Here is an 18,838-nt window from a genome sequence, read left to right on the forward strand (position 1 = left end):
AATATAGGACAGTCTCTGAGTGGATTAGTTTAGTGGCTCAACAATATCATTCAGGATCTGGGTCCATTTACCTCTTTGTGATATTATGGATGTATGGTTTTTAGGTTAATTCTCTTGCCATTATAAGATGAAGTTCTAGGGATCTTGTGTAGAAACATGGTACTCCACTCAAAAGAAAAATGAAGAAAAAAGCATTTTTTTGTTTTTGTTTTTTTTCCTTAGATATTCATGTCTTCTTAGGCATAAATGGGGTAGATGCCTTCCTGAATGGGACAGGAGCCACTTTTTTTCCACCATTGATATATAAAAGAGTGAAATTAGGGCCAAGCAAAGATGGAAAAATAAATGGACTAAGAACTGACATCATCTACATCCCCTGTCATATAACAGTTCTCTTATGTGCAGTTCTTTGAATTTTTTTTCCCAGGCACTGAGGGGGTCTCTTTGTACTTACCTTAGCTTGTTTGGAATATGGGCAAATACTTTATTCCAATTCTTTAGTCCCTTTTCTAGGAGAACTCTTCCATTTCCTTTTAGCCAAGGCCATTCAAACTCATTTCAAGGAGTATTTTTCTTATCTCTTTTCAAGGCAAATGACACTTCTTTCCAGTAATATTTTATTTTTTATTTAAAAAAAAATTAATGTTTATTTATTTTTGAGAGAGAGAGAGAGAGAGAGAGAGAGAGAGCGTGAGTGGAGGAGGAGCAGAGAGAGAGAGGGAGACATAGAATCTGAGGCAGGCTCCAGGCTCTGAGCTGTCAGCACAGAGCCTGATGCGGGGCTTGAACTCACCAACCATGAGATCATGACCTGAGCCTAAGTTAGATGCTCTACTGACTGAGCCACCCAGGTGCCCCTCCAGTAATGTTTTATATGATACAAAGAAGAGATTGGGTTGGGAGTTCTCTGGGAGTTCTCTCCTAGTGTTCCTATTTTTATCTTTAAAGATATACTTTAAGAAACTGATGGGAGCTTTTGTTCTATTCAGATTCTTCAATGGTTTTGTAATCTATGTGAATATTCTAAGCCTAATACTACTGGGGTAGCATTAAATACATTATTGTTTCATTTATAAAGCAATTCTCAAGTGGCATGAAAGTTTTGTATTCTCTGCCATAGAATAGTTTACACACTGGAAGAATCTATGCCATTTTTAAACAAGAATAATTTTATATTTCCAATTAATGTAAAATTATTTCTAATTGTTTCTTACATAGAATTGTATGAAAACAAGAAGTAGATATGAGCAAATGGTATTCCTTTTGAAAATATATGGACAGATTTCCTATTTCACTCAGTTATAATAAGGGCATGGAAGATAATGGTATGATATATTTTCTTATGGAGCTTTGAGTGTAACAGAATTATACATTAGATATCAAATATTACAACCAAAAGATATAGTTATTATAGTTTACAAAAAACACATTATAAACAACAAATTCTAAGCAGTAATTTATTTGAAGTTTATGAGCTAAATAGTGGGTTAGGCACAAATATTATTTTCAAAAAACCAAAACAAAACAGAAAATGTTGGTTTGTAAACACCACAAGGGAAAAGACAAAAATTAAAAACAATAAAATACATACTTGACACCATTCGCCTTTTAAGTTACCACTCTTTCATATATAACATAAATTCAGGATTTTATTGTAGGCCATATTATCATATTCAACTAAAAAAAATAATCAGAAGTTAAAAAAAAGTCAGCTTTTATGCTGAGTTATATTTTGTTCTGCTTGACTGCTGAGCCTTGAAGGGTATTGATCGAAAATTGATATTTTCCCTTGAGCCAGATTCACAGTGGTTTGACTAGGGAGAAATTGGCTTGGCTTTAGGGTCAAGTTGGATGTTTTATAGTGTCAAATAGTGTTTACTCAATATTTTTTTTTTTAATCATGAAAAGGAAAAAGTCAAATGTTGAGGGTAGCTGGTCTTCTGTCAGTTTTACTGAGGTAATTGTCTCTGTAATCTCTTGTAAAAATTGTTTATGCAGGAGGCAGCGCACTGCCTGATTACGAGATATACTACAAATCTGTAGTTGGGGCACCTGGTTGGCTCAGTCTGTTAAGCACCGTACTTCAGCTCAGGTCATGATGAAATGATCCATGAGTTAGAGCCCTGCTTCCGCTCTGTGCTGACAGCTCAGAGCCTGGAGCCTGCTTCAAATTCTGTGTCTTCCTCTCTCTCTGCCCCTCCCCTGCTTGCATATGCGCTCTCTCTCTCTCAAAAATAATGAATAAACTAATTTTTTTAAATATAAAAAAATAAATCTATAGTCATCAAAATAGTATGGTACTGACATTAAAATATACAAATAGTCCAGTGAGTGGAAAAGAATTGAAAGCCCAGAAATAAACCCAAACATATTTGGTCAACTAATATTTGACAACAGAGCCAAAATACTCAATGGAAAAAAGACAATCTCTTTGTACATTGTGCTGAGATAATTGAATATTCACATGTAAAAGAAGCAAACTAGCCTTATATCTTCTACCACTCACAAAAATTAACTTGTAAATGGATTGAAGATTTAAGTATAAGACATGAACCCATGAAACTCCTAGAAGAAAACAGGAATAAAACTCTTTGACATGGGTACTGGTAATTAATTAATTAATTTTTGAATGTGACATCTAAAGCACAGGCAACTAAGTAAATAAATAGATTAACAAACCAACCAGTGGGACTGTATCAAAATAAAAAGCTTCTGAACACCAAAAACAAAAAAAAAAAAAAAAAAAAATCAACAAAGTGAAAAGGCAACGTATGGGATGGGAAAAAATTTTGCGAACTATGTATCCAATAAGAGATTAATTTCCAAAGTATATAAAGAACTCATACAACCCAGTAGCAAAAAAACAAACAAACAAGAAAAAAACAAACAAAAAAAAAACAGACATCAGCCCCATTAAAAAATGGACACTTTCCACTGACACTTTCCAAAGAAGATATATGAAGGCCAACAGGTATATGAAAAGATGCTTAGTATTATTAGTTATTAGGAAAATGCAAATTAATAGCACAATGAGGGATCACCTTATGCCTGTTAAATGGCCATCATCAAAAAGACAAGAAATAATGCTGGCATAGATGTGGAGTAAAGGGAACCCTTGTGCATATAAATTGGATACAGGGAATGTAAATTGATACAGCCATGATGGAAGACAGTATGGAAGATACTCAAAAATTAAAAATATAATTACCATATGATACAGTAATTCCATTTCCAAGATTATATCCAAAGAAAACAAAAACACTAACTCAAAAATATATCTGCACCTCCATGTTCATAACAACATTATTTATAAGAGCCATGACATAGAAAGATACTAAGTGTCTATCAATGTATCATTGCATTTTTATACAAAGAATTTGTGATACACACATGCATGCATGTGCTCACACGTGTACACACACACACACACACACACACACACTGGAATATTATTCAACCACTAAAGAAAAAAATGAGGAAACCCCATCATTTTTGACAATATAGAAGAACTTTGAAGGCATTATGCTAAGTGAAATAAGTCAGACCAAGAAAGACAGGTACTGTATGAACTCATATGTGACATGTAAAAAAAAGCAAAAAAAAAAAAACAAAAAACAGACTCTCAGAAAAAGAGATCAGATTTGTTATTACCAGTGGCAACATTTGGAAGATGGGAGAAAAGATACAAACTTCCAGTTATTAATAAGTACTGGGGATGTAATGTACAGCATGGTGAGCATAGCTAACACTGCTGTATGATACATAGGAAAATTATTAGGGGATTAATTCCTGTGAGTTCTCATCACAAGGAAAAATATTTTTCCTTTTATTTCTTTTTTTTTTTGTTATTGTGTCTATATGAGAAGATAGGTAGATGTAAGCTGAATCCATTATACTATATGTAAATCAAACTATCATGCTGCATGATTTAAACTTTTACAAACATATATGCCAATAATTTCTCAGTAACACTGGAAAAAACATGGAATAAAAAAAAACTTGTGTTTAAATAAACAACTGCTCATAAAATGTGCCTCTATGTCATCTTAAACTAATTTAATGTTTTTTGAGAAAAGCAAAACAAATGACTTTTGTCATTGTTCTTCATAATGATTGAATATAGGTTATAGTAACATTATCAGCAACCAAACTATTAGTAAATCTCTATAATTACATTCTATATCTGGTTTAGTGTGGCATAAAATGAGATTAAAAAGCAACATATAAAAAGAAAATAGTCCTACTTTCTGGAGAGTTTCAGTCTAAGTCTCATATTGAATTTATATTTGGGAGTCTCATTAATTTGGAGGTATATCTAAATAATTGATTCATCCCATAAACTTAATGTGGAACACGTCTAAAGTGTCTGGAATTCTCCAGTGATTTAAAAATCTCTGAATTGCTAAGATTTCTCATTTTTTTAAATGAAAACAAAGATATTCTGTTTTATTTTTTAAATGATTTATTATGATGAACTCGATTTGAGAAAGATATTTCAAGTGTATATAATTTTATTTATTAATTGAAATGACTGCATAAGACCAATGTAATTTTCACAGGATATACACTGAAGTTTGAAGGAATATCAATACAGTAATCTCATAACAACTGTATTAGGATAATGGTAGTCACTTTTATAAACCAAAATGATGACATCACACAATAAAATTATATTTCATATCCGTATGAATCTGATGAGTGTGTTAGAGGTTGGTGGGTAGATTCCTCCTTGTGGTTATTCTGAGATAAGGGTTGCTTCCATTTTGTGGCTATAGAATCTCATACGGCCTGTTCTCAACTAGTAGAAGGGGAAAAGTGTTGAATATCTGTAGACAAGTTGGATGCAAGGGGATCAGGGAAATGTAGCACCTGGGTAGGCAGTTTCTTGCCCATGACATCACCATACTATGGAAATGGGAACATGCATTTTGAATAAACATTTTGCCATTTCTGTCCCAGTCTTCTCTTCTGGCTACCAAATATCTATATATGCCCTTCTTCTCATAGAATATACTACCTGAGTTCAAAGTGGAGGACCTCCAGGTGATGTGCAGTCCTCTCCATCACGTCCTGTTGTACTTCCTTGTATACAGCAAATTATGAACCAAAAGACAAGATATCTGTCCCGACTGTCCCCTCCATACTCTATATAAATCAGTGGAACAGTGATAGAATAACAAAAACAAGAATCATCATCTAGAAAATAGAAGATTGGAGGCACACAGCAGTCATTGGCATAGAGAAATAATGAAATCCTACCAGGAAAGTAAAGGAAAGACCCTCTGTCCTGGTAGTTTAGAAATGCCCTTGTCTAGATGGTACTTCTTTCCCTGTAACATCTCCCCTTGTTCATTGTTCTTTACCTGTGCTTCCCCAGGGAGATTCTTTCTAGTCTGTTGTGCTAAATACTACATCTGAAGTTGGGAATGGGGCATCCTCCCCCTGTGGACTGTATATATTTCACAGACTGTTTCTTGTTCCTTTCAAGTTGTTTTAAGGTTTGAAGAAACAAAGAATTTTGTAAGATAGGCTTATGGCTTTTGAAGTTATAAATTCCCTTGAAAATTAGTAGAATTTTGATTTCTTTGCTTCCCATTACTTCTATATACTAATATCCTCACTCAAAGTTATACTCTACAAATAATTATCAAACCCAAATTATTTCTTTGCACCTCACTCTCTTGGTTTTCTCTTTCAACCTGTTTGTGGTCACTTCGAAGCCTGAAAACAACACGCCAGTGGGAAGCAAACACCTTTATCTAAAGGTGAAACTCTTCTATTCAGTTGAGAAGTTAATTGGCTTTTGTTGTTCAAAGTAATTCCAGCAATTTTTCTTAGTATTCACATCCTAGAAACAACTGGATCTCCAAGGCTGGAAGACCTCAATTTTGGACTTGGTCTATTCCCTTTCAGTTTTGGTTGTCAGTCAGCCAATTCTTACCCATACTCATTTTTCCCCATAATATCTTGCCAACGAAGGCATGTAGTAACTAACACAATTACTAATATTATACTTTTAAACTTCTTCCCTTAAATACATAGGCTCAAAAAGCACTTGTGTTTTCTTCCAATATATTTATCAAGATACTGCAAATGACATTTTTTATCAAGTATTTTTAACCTTTAATATTTTCAGTCCTGAACATTAGTTACCCTGATGCTGCTGCCTTAACCATGAGGCCAATGTTATGCATTAAAGAAAAAAAAAAATTAATGTTTATTTTTAAGAGAGAAGAGGGTCAGAGAGAGAGAGGGAGACACAAAACCTGAAACAGGCTCTAGGCTCCTAGTTGTCAGCACAGAGCCTGACTCAGGGCTCAAACTTACTAGCCATGAGATCATGACCTGAGCTGAACTAGGACACTCAACCGACTGAGCCACTCAGGCGACCCATGGTTATCTGACAATGTTATGCATTTTTAAATGTTTATTTATTTATTGGGGGGGGAGGGGCAGACCGAGAGGGAGAGAGAGCCTGATGGGGGACTCAATCTCATGAACCATAAAATCATGACATGAGCCAAAATCAAGAGTTGGATGCTTAACTGATTGAGCCACCAGGCACCCCTTCAATGTAGTAATTTACAATCTTATTATATTTAATGTATTTTAAATTTTTATTAAGGTAGTTTTGTACTTGTGCTACCAACTTTTTTTTAAATTTTTTTTTAACGTTTTTTTTTTGAGACAGAGACAGAGCATGAACGGGGAGGGGCAGAGAGAGAGGGAGACACAGAATTGGAAGCAGGCTCCAGGCTCTGAGTCATCAGCCCACAGCCCCTCGCGGGGCTCAAACTCACGGACCGCAAGATCGTGACTGGAGCTGAAATCGGACACCCAACCGACTGAGCCACCCAGGCGCCGCTGTGCTACCAACTTTTGAATTTGTTATGATAATACTCACTGCGTAAATTTCAGTGGATAGCACAGTAGAAATTTTGTTAATTTTTTTTCTGTTTTATTGCTCAAGTTCGAGTCCAATGTATGCATTCTGAACTATCAAGCAGCTTTTATCCTTGTGATGATTGAAAGATGGAGGTTCTTTCCATCTTGTGGTTCCTACATTCTTTAGGGTCTGAGAATCCTCTGATTTTTGACCAGAGAGAGGAATGACATGTCTGCCTTTTTTCTTTTTCCTAATTCCAGCTCAGCAATGACCATCATTATTTCAGTTACATTCCAGTTAGTGACATCTAGTCACTTGGTCACATCTGATGACAAGAGGGCTAGAAAATACGGTTTCTAACTGGGAAGTTGTCAGCCATTCCACATTTTGGAAAGGAAGGGGTGTGAGCTATGAGCTTCTGGTGACAGATGAGTGCTTCTGCCACTATGACCACCATCTGATTTTATTATTTTTTTCTTTTTGGGTAATAAAAAATTAAACGTAGAAGAGGATAGCATGTGAAAGCCCTAGTTTCTAAAATGTATTTTAAATTGAGTAGATTCATATTTTTCCAATTTTTTTATAATCTCCTGAAGGCTTAGAATTCAGGTTTATCATTTTACTTTGAATGAGTCACTTTCATTATTAGGTTTGTATCACCTCTTGCAACATTAACAAATCCAAATAACTTTTAATCAGAGACACTTTTAATCAGAGAAACAAGTACATTATGCTCTGACCAGTAAATGAAATAATAGGCATTTTCAGATTGGGGCAATTTCTCCTAATAACTGGTGCCTAATTCCTAGAACCTAAATATCCTCTTTTTTGGAAAGGCTGGAAACACCATGAATACTCCCAACTCTATTTCCTACTCTTTTCAGACATTCGAATGATAATTATTCTTTTGTTTGTACTTCTTAAGATCTCACTACTAGTACCAGCCCATAGATTTGCTTGTTTGTTTTAGAACATGCTTTGAATAAATGTAACATTTGCAGAAATTCATTCTGAGAGTGGAAGACATAATGGATTATTGGTGGGCATAACACTAGAAGTAGAAAAGAAAGAGAAAATAGTTGAAACAGTGTAAATATAGTGTAATAATGGTTGGTGTGTTGAATAATACTTTAGACACTAAAAAACCTCCTAACTCTAACTGGCTTAAATGATAAGTTAATTCAGTTTCTAACTTAGAGGAAGGCCAGAGAAGAGCAAGCTTGGTTGGATGTAGGCTTGGTTGAACTGATCCTCATTGACATCTTTAAGGAGCCATATCCCTTCTATATCCCTGCTCTCCCATCCACAGCTACAGCCTTTTCCCCCTTGGTCATAAGTTTGTTGCCACTACCAACTGAGGAAAATTGTGTACTATTCTCATGCAGCAAGAAAAAGTAAGAAACCTGACCACTTACTATGGACTATAAATCCATTATTCCAGTTTGATTGGGCTAAATAAGGTTGCTTTCTCACAACTGGAGCAGTCTCAGTTGCTGGGGAAATACCATGTACTGTTTGGATTTGTATTAATTGGAGTCCACCCCAAGATCTGGAAGTGTATTCAATTTCCCCCAGTCATTTGAAAATTTGGTAGTGGTGAGGGAGCATGGTTGGGAAGGTCATTGGGAATGATGGTTCTCTGAACATAATCAAGTTTCTGTTAGGAAAAGAACTAGGAGAAGCAAAACATAATTTCACTGAGAATGGGAGAGAGAGATGTATTGATTCACTGCCATGAGAATATTTGCTGTAGAATGCGAATTACTGTACTTGAGAGCAAATCATGTTCTTCATGATGGATATTTTGAGGTTCTTTATCAAAACCCTGCAAGCAGTAGATAAGGATGGCAATGGAGGTGATGATGATGATGATGACGACTACAGCCATGACAGTGAAAACTGCTTCGATAATACCTGTGATGATTTAACAAGGCAATTACTCAAACTGTCACTACCAAGCATGTTTTTTTTTTTGGTGCTGAATCATGCTAAATTTACAGAGAAAGCCCTAATTTATTCCACAGAGAAAGATACATTTGGGATCTATAGTTGCTTCCCAGTAAATAAGACAAACATAGGTTTAGATGATTGAAGATAAGGTAATTTCTAGTGAGAAATAGAACTAGCTGCTGGAAACTCTGCCTTCCTTAAATGCTCTTACTCTTTGGATCTGTGTATGTTTCTATTTTTTAAAGACAAGTACCTGGGTAAGATAAGCAGACTAATAACATACATTTGAGGTTGCTTAGTAAAGAAAATATTTTTTAAGCTATGCCTTATTTTTATTTATTTGTATTTTTTGTAGACTTATTTCATATTTCAGATTCCACTTATCAGACAACTTAATATTGCATGATTAAAAAATAATTTTAGGGGCATCTGGGTGGTTTGGTCCAGTTAAGTGTCCAACTCTTGGTTTCACTTCAGATCATGATCTCACGGTTTGTGAATTCAAGCTCCACATTGGGCTCCATGCTGACAGCATGGAGCTTGCTTGGGATTCTGTCTCCCTCTCTCTGCCCCTCACCTACTCATGCTCACTCTCTCTCTCAAAATAAATACATAAACTAAAATATTTAAAAGGCAATTTTAAATTATTTTATTAAAAGTAATTATATTAAGATGAATAATACTGAATAGCTCATAAAACTTCTTTGTTTTGTAATCTATAGGATTAACAGCTAACATATGGTTAATTGTAATTAAAACCAAAATCCCATTTTTCCCAAATGAAATAAGAATATTTACTTTAGCCTAGAATATTGTAAGTAAATTGAAAGGATCAAAATCTCTTCCAAAAACACCTGTAATTAATAGTATTTTTCAAAACTTATATCAGAGCTATGACATTTTTCTGGGAGGTAGCTTTATTAAAGATGTGCATTGGAAAGATCTTTACATTATATATTTTTCATAATAATATTCTTAATGTTCACTACCTGAGACAAATGATTATGCAACACTTTATAGAGTGTCCTGTTCTGCCCCTTTGTCTTGCTTGGATAGATGGTGACTACATTACATAGAATTCATATAGTGAGGCCATCTGTGCAAAAATGGAGGTGATTTTACCTCCATCGGAAGTGAGCATGTTCTCATAGATGGTCTCAAGTACCCCAGAACTTCAAGTCACTCTGTCATCATTTACCTAGAGACTAAACTCTTTTACATAAGGAGAAGTAAAGTCAATTAACTAGTTTTGCATTATTTATCTTATTTTCTTTGTGCTTTGTGCTACATCGGAATATGAAGTTGCAGTTCTGATAGGGCCCATTTTTTTGAGAGACAGAGAAAGAAAGAGATTAATATCAACAGCGTTACTGACTGTTTTCTGTGGCCAGTCGTTGTCCTCAGCACTCCCTCTACACTTTTCAATTTAATCTACAGAGTTATCTCGTGAGGTACTTGATACCTCTATATTCTTTTACATATGAAGCTTTGGGAAGGTAAATTACTTGCCCATAGTCAAAAAGCCAGTAAGTGTTGCAATCAGGGTTCAAACTGAAGCAATGTGCACTCTTAATCCACTACACTACACCCATGAGTCAGCTTTAAGCTGGGAGAATGGGGGTTAAGATGAGGTATGTGGGGGTTTGTGGTATACTACCATTCATGCACAAGACTGGGTACTCAGCCCTGAGGAAAATGACACTTGGGAATATGCAGGGTGGTAATTTTATACCTTAACATGGGCACCTATAAGTTTGTATACCTGTTAGTTCCATGAAGATGAGTAGAAATGGCACACAGAATTTGTTCTAAAATTTTAAAGGAAGTAACTATATGGCATTCTGAAAAAGAAAACAAAATACAGAGAAAGCAGAAAGATCAGCAGTTGCCAGAGTTTGGGGGAGGGGATTGGGTGGAGGGGGGATGAACAGATGGAATAAATATAATTTTTAGGGGAGTGAAACTCTTCCATATGATACTGCAATGTGAATACATGTCATTATGTATTGGCCAAACCCAAATAATTAACTGTACAACACAAAGAGTGAACCGTAATGTAAACTATGGACTTTAGTTAATAGCAACGCAGTAATATTGTTTCATTAATTGTAACAAGGATAACACAGTAATGCAAGATATTAATAATAGGAGAAACCATGTGTTAGGAAGAAAGGGGATGTATGGAAACTCTATAGCTGCTCAATTTTCTATAAACCTGCTCTAAAAATAAAACCTATTTACTTTTTGGAAAAGGAAGAAAAAAGAAACTGAGTGATTATAGGACTATTATTGTGAATCAATCAGGAAATAAGTGACTCATTTCAGAATAATTGTATCTTTTCTTCAATAGTGTTGAAATCTAGGACTTCCACATTTTCACTTAGATTCAGTCAAATTCCAAAAAAAGTTTTCTGTGCTCTCTGTATACTAGGCTATGAATTCTGGATGAGCCCAGGTCTACTTGCCAGGATTACTCCCTAAATAGGAAAGAAGCACCTTTAGAAAGCATTAATCTTGTAAAGCCACAGGGCCACAATTAAAGAGTGGTTCAATGGTTTTCCTAAATGTATAACTTACAAGGACAGATTTTTCCCCTGCATCTTTTACCCTGATTATAATGATGGGCTCGATTTCCCCATGTATAGTCATCCATTGTTAACATGCTGGCATTTGAAAGGAGTATTTACTCTTGATTTTAAACATAAAAGAGCTTGTATGAGCAGAGAAAGAGGAAGTAGGTAAATACTAACATTTCTTGTGGAGTGGAAAGCAGTTCCCCTGCACTTTTCTCACCATTCAAGTCACAGTTTGAGAAGGAAATAGCTTTAGAAATTGAGAGGGCCAATGGATCCGTTAACTGTGCTTTCTCCACACAGTTAAAGCTCAGTGTGAGACTGGCTGGCAACATAAACAATAAGGAAGAAGTCACATGAGGAGGGGTTATTAGAGAAAGAGTAAGGAGAGTCACATTTTGGTTATAACTAATGACTAGCTGACTCACCCATGCATGAGAAATCCTTCGTCAGGTGTCATTTTCTAGGGATGGTGGCTTAATTGCCCCCCCAAAAGGCAGCTTTTTTAAATTTCACAAATGACTTATGCCTTATTATCATATCTACCATGTCAGGATGGTGGGGTTTATTTGGTCCTCATATCTCTTCATAAAAAAATGGGACTTTTTTAAAGATAGCACAATTTTAGAAGAAAAGATTGAAATCCATACCACAAAATAGGTTTTGCTATACACCATTTGATAGGAATAGGAGTATGTAAACATATTCCCAAAAAATATATAGGTACTCTATAATTAAGAGTTTGTATAATGGGGAACGGAATTCCAACATAGATATAATGTTAATAACCTAGGTAAACAACAGTTTTTGTCTGTTTAGATTTTGATTATACTGGGGTGAGGGGAGTGAGAAGGAGTGGTATCTTTCTCAGTGCCAGTCTGTGTGCAAATCCTGTCTTCACTTCCACATTTGAACATGGTTGATGTTGAACTTGTTCCTTCCTGTTATCAATTTTGATACATCAAGTGATGGCATCTCAAACTTTTGTCCTTAGGACAATTTCTTCTTTAATACATAACAACTATAATTCTATTGCTATTGTTCTTATAAGGTCTGTTCCTGGAGGCTACTATACCTTGTAATGCAGGATTAATAATAGTGCAATTGTGCTAAAACACTTACTTCGATTATTTGTGGCTATCCTGGAAAACTGTGCGATAGAAGCCCTTGGTGTAGTTTTGGAAAAACTCCATTGATTTTAAATGAGTGGGGAAACACAGAAATGTCAAGATAAATTACTAATCAGAAGTTTGTTTTTTTTTTTTCCTATTATTTACCTATATATTCCCCATCTTTTCCAACCAACTTTGCACTACTAAGGGTATTTATATCAAAATGCCAGTGAGCACTATGTCTATTATGGTTACTAATTTACTCTATCTGTCATGCACTTACTATATCATACTATTTTATAAGCTATTGTATCATTTATTTGGTCTTCACAAGAGCCTGTGAGATCTGCATTATTTATTATACCCATTATACAGATCAGGAGCCTGAAGCAGCAATAGAAAAGCACTTGCTATATGTCACATAGTTACTAATTAATGAAGTCAGGTTTTGAACCCAGACAATCTTGCTGTAGTGTTCCTGATTAGTAATACATTTAAGCAGAAACAACTCTACTAAATGAAGACTATACAGATAAAAGTTGCTAACAAACACGATCATTGTTAATATTACAGTTATTTATTGTAATTATTTTCTCTCATGTCCTTTTCTGTTTTGACAAACTGAACTGCAAAAATCTGTCTATAATTTGGTAGTTCAGGATTTTAAATTTCAATAGTGATTGAATATGATGGTTTAATAGTTCACTGTCTTACACGGTGCACTTCACTACTCTAGGTAACTGACTCATTTTCTTTCTAAACACAGTTATAATAGAAAGCACTGCCTCACTTTCTAGCAGATGGAGAGCAATCTTGTTTTAATGCACATCATTTATAATAGATACAAGCTGTCAGATAACTTCTGGTAAAATAGGATGCTGAATCAGACATTTATTTTAGTGGCAATTGTTGACACATAGACTAGCCCACCCAAATGAAAGTATGCCATATTACTTGGCTCTATAGATAAACTATGTTATAATATTCTTTGTCATGTTTCATTTTCGGTTTCTGCTTTAGACATCCTACCATACACCACGATTTCCATCACTTATCTTTAAATAGCTTGTTGTCCTAAAACCATTATACATTATTTTAGATAGTTATATTTTAGCTTTTATTTCTAATATAAGAGTCATCTAAAACCTGGTAGTTTTAAGTAGTTACATCATAGTTAGAAAAATGTGCTCTGGAATCCAACAGACCTAGATTTTAATCCCAGCATTGCTCCTTATTAACTGAATGGAAAATACGTTTTAATCCCTGAAAACCTCCATTTTTTAAAAAAATTATGATTTTTCTATCATAGATTATTATATGAATCAAATAAGTTAATGTTTCTACAGTGGTAGTAATTTACCATATATATCATTAACTGTAGTTCACTAATATGAGGCATCAAATAAACAATGAAAGCCCCCAACAAAAACAGATTTTACAAAAAGTGAAGGAGCTGAATGAACACCTATATGACCATGTTGGTCATATATCAACTGTGTCTGTTCCACTTAGTTAATGTCTATCTTGTATTGTTTGATAAGTATTTTAATACTGATACTGGAAAAAAGAACAAAAGAAATATTGACATTTATCATATGTACAATGCCTCTTTTGGTTAATTCATGTAGATGTGATATTTGGAAAATATAATGGTAGCTAGATTTGGGTAAAATTAAAAATGCTTAGTGTACATTTTAGCTGCACATATACTAAATATGGAACAATACCGAGATTACCCTGACTACTGCATAAGGATGACATTTGTGAAGCATTTCTTATTACATAATTTTAGAAAAAATATATTTTATATGTTGTTTGTATATTCAATGATAAAGCAAGTATGGTAAAATTGTACTAAATGGGGATTCTGGGTAAAAGTTTATGGGAGTCCTTTGAACCATTTTTATGACTTTTCTACAAGTCTCAAATTATTTAAAAAATTAAAACAAATAATATCTTGGGAAATAAAAAAGTAAAAATTAAGTAGCAACCAGTCTTTTAAATTAGTATGTTTCCACTATATTTAGATGAAGCCATGCAGGATAGGTGCTTTTGAAGTATAAGAGGTTTTATGTATTATGTGTGTTACAATTTAATTTTTGGATTTGCTAGTACTACTCTACACTAAAATAATGTATTTTTTTAATCAAGTTGTTAAAAAGCCATATGAGCTTAATTGATACATCATATAAAAACAAATTCTTGGGGCGCCTGGGTGGCTCATTCAGTTGAGCATCGGACTTTGGCTCAGGTCATGAACTCACAGTTTGTAAGTTTGAGCCTGCATTGGGCTCTGTGCTGAAAGCTCAGAGCCTAAAGCCTGCTTCATATTCTGTGTCTCCCTCTCTCTCTGCCCCTCCCCTGCTCATGCTCTGTCTCTTTCTCTGTCAAAAATAAAGATTAAAAAAAATCTTAAGACTATTATTTATTTTTTACTCCAGTGCAACAAATAAATGCTTTCATACATACATTCATAAATACAAATTATGGTAAGTTCTATGTGAATATACTGTGTTATTTTCAAGAGTGACAGAGAAGACATTAGTTAGATTACTTGGTCAGTGAAAGTCTCACTGAGGAGATGACATTTAAAATGTTACTTAAAGGATAAGAGAAGAAAATTATGGAAAGAAAAGTGGGAATGTTGACAGGGAGCACAAGGAGTCTTTCAGAGAGAAACCAAGTCTAATGCCTTGAGAAAGAAGAGAGTGGAGCATATTTGAGAAGGTGGAAAAAAGATAGTATGGTTGGTGTACAATAACCAAGGAGAAGAGTGGCTCAAATTGAATGTGAAGAGAGAGACTGGGGGTATATCATCCAGAACCTTGAAAGTTAAGTTGGAAAATTTAAAGTGTCACTAGGCCAGATTTATAATCTATGCAACTCTGTTACTGTGAAATATAGTGTGTATATTGTGTGTGTTTGTGCATAGGGGTCAAAATGGAAATGGAAGATTAGTGAAGAGCCAATTTTAATAGCTTGAGATGGGTAGTGTTTGCTTGGACTAGGATATTACCTGCATAAAAGGAGGAAACATCATTTTGTGATATATTATGTGTATGTATTATGAATGTGTTATGTGTAGAAGACATTTAATTTATTACAAATAGCTATGGCTTAAGACTTCAAGTGAAAGCATGCTAATAATAATGGTATGCTTAACACTTAAGAAAATATTAGAAGCTTGTGAGCATTGTGTTAACTAAGACTTCTAACTAAAAATGATTATTTTTAAATAAGAATTTAATCATGATTATTCATATAATCACAAATTATATGAAACTTTTAATTTTTTATTTTCCTTTATATACTCATATTTAAATGGACATAACTTACTGAGAATGTACTATTGTTCCTATTTTCTTAACGGTTCAATTATACTTAAAATTATTAATGACACAATTTCGTATTATATTGGTAGAGGATGATGATGCACTTCCCAAATGAACAGAGTAATAATAAGTGAATAATGAATTTGTTTATCCTGGATATTGTGAGTTTGTAGGAGGTACATGTATATCTAATAGATGATGAAAAATTTTTAGCAGATATTATTTGCAATCATAATATCCCATGTGGATTAGTGAACTTGTCATAGTTATAATTATACAAACATTTAATCAATGCTATCAATATTTCACCATTGAAGAGTTAACAGAAAAAAGACAACCAAAAACTAAAGAAAGAAAAACGAGAGTTGGTGGTGTAGAAGGTATACATAGTATATTGGGAAGAATGCTGGCCTAAGTCAAAAGATTTGGCTTCCAGTTCTGGATTCAGGTAACCTTGGTTAATTCATAACTGATGATTTGTAAGTTTTCCTTTCAACTCCCAAATTCTTTGATTTTTTTCTGAAATATACCAGGGATTGGAGCTCTCCAGCTCCTTGTATTTAAGGGTTTTTATTCATTTTGCCTTCTTTCAGCACAACTTGTTTAAAAAATCAGAACTTAACAATCAGTGAAAATATTTCATTGTCTGTCACTGTTTCTTGAGTTTGTTGAGACACTGGGTTGTTGGGAAAAATGGAAATATCAGATGAAGGGTGGTGTTTTATAGCAAGAATGAGATGATTAAAACACTGAGCCATTGAGATAGTGGGTCCAATAGAAAGAAGGAAATAATAGTAACCAGTTTTAGTGGTTGGGTAGGAAAACATAAAAGTAATCAGTAAAAGAATTCTGGACCAGCTGCTACTATATTTCCAATTGCATTATTCCTTCTTAGAGTGACTCTGTATCCTCCAAATTCCAAAGCTTATTTTCTCTCTAATGAGGCTATGGGGGATTTAAAGCTGCTTCTCCAAATCTGGATTTCAGCAAAATCTGTTTGTTACTATCACAAAAAGAAATATGTCCCAAAGCAAGCATTATCATAAGGACTACAAAGAGAAAAAAGCCCACAATTTGGGTTAGACTACCTAGGGTAGAGTTCTACTTTAGTATCCTACTAGTTGTTTTATGAAACTGTGAAAAATCATCATCTGACATTCAAAAGCAGCATTTATAAAATGTGAACAATTTTATCTGTTTCATTCATCCCTAGTAGGAAAATAAGTGTTGAATATGACAACTTAAAGTGCTTTGTTATCTGGAGACATATATGCTTGTGAGCTAATTTTTACTATTCATCAGTTTAGCCAGTCTAGTATGACCATTGATGGATATAGATGAAAATTGAGGAAAATTGGGGAATTGAGTTGTGTTCCCAAACCCGATGCTAATTAAGAAAAAAGCAAAAAATTCCACAAAACTCTTAGTTCCTCCAGCTTCGGAATAGATCATCATAGGACCATTAACTTCTCTGTAAGATGCTGTTCACTCTTCTAACTTCCATCTCCACCTTCTGCTTCTTTGTAATCACTGATTCACTCACATTATAAGTTCTCTAAATGCCATCCAACTCATGACACAATTGGAACTGAATTCAATGTCTAATGTATACAATGCAGATTAATGCTTTTCTTTGTCATTGTTTCTTATCAGGTCTAATGTTGATTTCCTACAAAAACATCAAGTAGCATCAATGTTTCAATGTTTTTTTTAGAGTATCCCCAAATATTTAATATTATACAAGTCCAAGATGTAATAATCTTCTGCAGAGCATATTGATTTTTAGTTAGTGCCAAACCAGGGGTTGTAATCCTAATTTTGTACAGACATCTTCCTAATGCCTCCCAATGTAAATTCAGAAATTGTCATATATCCAAATGGTCATCAGTCAGTAGAATCATCTTGCAGTGCAAAACATTATTATTACCAGGTTGAAGAGTTTTCATTCATTTTATAAAATTCATTTCAAACTATACCTTGTAATATAAACCTCTAATTTCATTTTATGGAAATAAGTGAATTTGCTTAAACAGAGAAGGAAAGTTTGTAAATATGTAGCCTAAACATATCTATTGTGAAATTGTGTGTAATTCCCCAAAGAAGAGCTTCAGACCAAGTTTTTGTGTTTACTTAGGCTATTAAATGGTTATGCCAGGAAGCAAGAGTGTGGGGTGAGGACGAGTACAGGAAAGGATATATAGGAAATATGAAGCATGTTACTGTGGCAACTGTGGCCAACTGGGGCTTGATTCTCCTTGGAACTTTCTGAGAAGTGTATGGAGTGCTTGACAGTACTGCCTACCTGAAGGTAGATCATGACAAACTCCTTTCCTCTATTGGTTGAGTACTGCCCTTGGTGTGTTAATTTCCTAGGTTTATGCGTGCCTACTGAACAAGATTTACTTTGCTCAAGGTGAAATGTTGTCAATATTTTGAAAATGAAAGCTCAATTTTTACTGTCCACCATAGATTCCACAAAAATTAGAAGCCAAGAGGATGCATGGTGGGACATTAGACACATTATTATGAATGCATTTTGTGAACTTCAGTGATAAACCACCTATACAAACACTGTTTAAATCATGCAGAACCCAGTATTATTAGTTTTATACCTGCACTTCCAATTTATATTTTCAGGTTTAGAAAACCAGAATATACATAAACTGGATCCTCTTTATTTATGTTTATGTCAAAACTACAAATAATGTGAGATTTTATTCTATTTGCAAGCCAAGTTTGCCTGCAGAGCTTCCTAGATCTTGAGAAGACATGAGACTTTGGGTCATAGATAAACTACTTTATTACTCACAGGACCGCAGGCAGCATGAGCTCCACACTCAAATTGGTTCCTCTCTTTTTCAAAAATCAGTGAAAAGATAAAGAGCAGCACAAGGGTGTTTATATTTTGGAGAAATCCTCTAGGGGCAGTTCTGAAAGATCATTAATGTCCCTTCCTTCCTCATACCTCCCATAGTCTAAGGTTAT

At 34.3% G+C, this 18,838-nt stretch overlaps 1 protein-coding gene and 1 non-coding gene across 5 annotated transcripts in view; both read left to right on the forward strand.

Annotated features, from left to right (window-relative positions):
- LRP1B (LDL receptor related protein 1B) overlaps nucleotides 1–18,838 on the forward strand; it is a 1,871,086-nt gene that overhangs the window by 940,238 nt on the left and 912,010 nt on the right. The gene's annotated exons all lie outside the window — the stretch shown is intronic.
- Nucleotides 14,207–14,311, forward strand: LOC128772727 (U6 spliceosomal RNA). Its single transcript, XR_008416895.1, has one exon. It is a non-coding gene; the product is annotated as a U6 spliceosomal RNA (small nuclear RNA).

Source organism: Panthera pardus, unplaced genomic scaffold (genome assembly GCF_024362965.1).
Source record: "Panthera pardus isolate Hobbes unplaced genomic scaffold, ASM2436296v1 HiC_scaffold_10, whole genome shotgun sequence".
NCBI classification, from domain to species: domain Eukaryota; kingdom Metazoa; phylum Chordata; class Mammalia; order Carnivora; family Felidae; genus Panthera; species Panthera pardus.